The sequence below is a fragment of the Apium graveolens genome, chromosome 8 (genome assembly GCF_009905375.1).
Source record: "Apium graveolens cultivar Ventura chromosome 8, ASM990537v1, whole genome shotgun sequence".
NCBI lineage: Eukaryota > Viridiplantae > Streptophyta > Magnoliopsida > Apiales > Apiaceae > Apium > Apium graveolens.
Window position 1 is genome coordinate 5,593,326 of NC_133654.1, and position 3,318 is coordinate 5,596,643.

The window sequence follows — 3,318 nt, forward strand, 5'->3', positions numbered from 1 at the left end:
AAATTATGCATGGTAGACCTGGCATTTTATGACACACTTTACATGGAAACAACCTTGGCATTAGCACGATCTTCAGCACGTATTTCTTTTTGAATAATAAAGGAGGTCTCATCAAATGGTTCAACAATTGATCCTTTATAGAGGGGTTTATCAACACCCTTAAGCACATGTGGTACTTCCCTACCTTTAGCACATACATGAGGAGGGAAGTTTATGCTTAATTCTCCAATAGCAGCATTATAATCAAAACCTATTCCAGATGTCTGATTAATAGCTTGCTTACTGTAGAACTCTTTAGCCTTTGAACAAGAATTAAAGTAAGTTTTAACCTTAGTCTCAAGACCGATGATCTTGTCTTTGAGAATAGTTTCGAGTTGTCTATAACAGTTAACTCTATTCTCTAGAAAATATGCTTGTTCTTTTAATTTGTCTTGACTAATGTGCACAAGTCTTAATTCATTGACCTCTTTCTCAAGGTCTTTGATCTGCTAACTTAACAGTTCATTATCACGACGAGCACAATCTAAGGAACCTCCTAGATGATAAACTAATTCAGCATCAGTAAATTTTACCTCTTTTCTTGACGATGAAGTATTTCCATCAATAGCCATAAGAGCAAGATTCCCTTCTTCTTCATCTTCACTATCAGTATCATCCCAGCTTCTTCCCTTTGCCAGATAAGCCCTTTCAGAGTTACTCTTCTGATTTGAATCATAAGAGTTCATCTCGTAATCATAAGTTTGGATATCCCTACGACCGTCATCTCCCGCATAGATATCTCTTCCAGCTCGGTCATACATGTGAGTATCCCTATAGCCACGATAATTGTCGCGGCTATAGCCGTCCAAGTATCTACCCCGGCCTCTGTCTCTTCCCCTCTACTGGGGTCTTCTCCAACGATCACTTTCATAATCTCGATCATACCGGTCCATCGATCCACGATGAGGAGCTCTCTCATGATCGCGGTGCCGCTCCTGATTCTCAGTGGGATTCAAGGGCACACGCGTTGAACCATGGGGCATCACATCTCCGCGATCGGCATCTCTTTGCCATTCCAAAAGTAACATCCTTAGATCATCATCTCCTAAAAGGATCCCACACAATCCTTCAATGCAGTGAAACCTCGTTTCTCATTCGCTGGCATAGATTCCGCTTTCCAGCTTTCCTCCAGAGTTCGCCCGGATCGGTGTGGGTGAGTGATTACTCGGTTATTTGCCCACGACATCTCCCGCCCATCGGTATCTTCATCCACAAGTTCAACAATCGGGGTTTTCCCACAGCACCTCTCGCCCATCGGTATCTTCATCTACAAGTTCAACGATCGGGGTTGTATCGTTGAAGTAATTCAGACGTCGCGGCATTATTGCCACACATTCACCTCGGGATTGGCCACGGCCAACCGGAGCATCCCTCTCAATCATGGGAGATTTTCCATATGCATGAGTAGAGTGGTTAAGACGAAGGCCTCTCCTTGTCTTACGTCATTCCACCGTGCTCAACCTTGAGTCGAAGCCGTTCAAGGCATCACCCATGCGATAGAGTTGTTCCAACAAATCCGCGTTGCTAATCAAGACTGGTGGTTGGCCACTGACATTCAGGGTTGGACGATCCACCAGAGTAGGAATGTAGGGTTCATCATAGCCCTGCTCATGGTAGAAAGTGGTTCTTATTTTTAAATCATTGTCATTTTGTTCTACAGCCGAGGGCTTTGATTTCGAAATAAGAAATACTTGTCTATTACATAAAGATGTGTACATTGAATTAGAATCGAAAGGTCGTTACGTGCTATAGCCGTGGGCCGTTGGAGACTGATTCAATTGTACGAGATGTTGGGTTAGACTTGACTTAGAATATTCTGAAAATTATGAATAAATTCCACCACTTCAATGTTGACACTCGATGTACTGTCTGGTTCATGAGTGACTAACTTCTGTGATGTTTCTTCATATCTTGACTTTAATAACTTGATTTTCTTCAGATTAAATCCCTCTAATTAATTGATACCCTGACAAGATCTCTGTCACTTGATTAAATCCATAATCTTGATTTATATCACTGAGGCTTGATCAATTTCTTGAACTTCTTCCAGTGAAGTAATTCCTCAAGTTTGTAGATGAACCTTGTTTCTGAATCCTTTGACATATGTTACTTTGTGAGATCTCTTTGACGGTAGATCCACTATTTACTTGTTACATTCTTATTTGAGTTGAGTTAAATCCTTGAATAAACAAATAGGCTATGACATATGCCTTTCAATGGGTGATCGTCTAGCTCAAATTGATTTATATGGACTTTTCTTGACCTAAAATTGATGACATTCAGTCAAGCATTATTCATCCGGTTATTGAGGCCAATAATTTTGAAATCAAGTCGGGCACTATTCAGATGGTGTAGAATTCTGTTTCTTTCGGAGGGGCTGCGACTGAAGATCCCAACATGCATATCAAGAATTTTGTCGAGATCTGTAGTACTTTCAAATATAATGGTGTCACTGATGAAGCTATCAAGCTGAGGCTTTTCCCATTCTCTTTGAGGGATAAAGTTAAGGACTGGTTACATTCTTTACCAGCTGGGTCCAACACTACTTGGGAAGATCTTGCGCAAAAGTTCCTGGTGAAGTTATATCCAATGGCCAAAACTGCAGCTATGAGGAGTGCTCTTACTCTGTTTGCGCAGCAACAAGGAGAATCTATGTGCGAAGCTTGGGAGCGCTACAAGGAGATGTTGAGAAAGTGTCCACATCATGGTATGCCTGACTGGATGGTGATCACTGGTTTCTACAATGGTTTGGGGGTCCAATCTCGACCCATGCTCAATGCAGCTTCTGGAGGCGCCTTGTGGGCTAAAAGCTATACTGAGGCCTATAATCTCATTGCATATGGCTGCAAACGAGTATCAAAACTCAACTCAAAGGATGATGCCTGGGAAAGTAGCAGGTATTCTGGAAGTCGATGCAGTTACAGATATTACAGCGCAGCTCAAGGCGCTGTCTATGAAGGTCGATTATTTAACCAACTATGGCGTAAATCAAATAGCCAGTGTCTGTGAGCTTTTTGTAGGCTCTCATGCTATGTATCAGTGTTCTCTTGTTAATGAATTTGTTCAGTATATGAACAATTTTTAGAGACCGTAGCAGCCTGTGCCCGCTACTTATCATCCTAATAACATAAATCATCCCAATTTCAGCTGGAGCAATAATCAAAATGTTGTTCAGCAACCATATCAGAAAGCTACAAATAAACAGTTTAATCCACCTGGATTCCAGCAACCTCAGCAATTTGCTCAAAGGCAACCATATCCTCAACAAGGAGATGTTGC

At 41.6% G+C, this 3,318-nt stretch overlaps 1 non-coding gene across 1 annotated transcript; it reads right to left on the reverse strand.

Annotated features, from left to right (window-relative positions):
• Positions 1-2,643: 2,643 nt before the first annotated feature.
• LOC141681460 (small nucleolar RNA R71) lies at positions 2,644-2,750 on the reverse strand. Its single transcript, XR_012558892.1, has one exon. It is a non-coding gene; the product is annotated as a small nucleolar RNA R71 (small nucleolar RNA).
• Between the last annotated feature and the right edge of the window lie 568 nt (positions 2,751-3,318).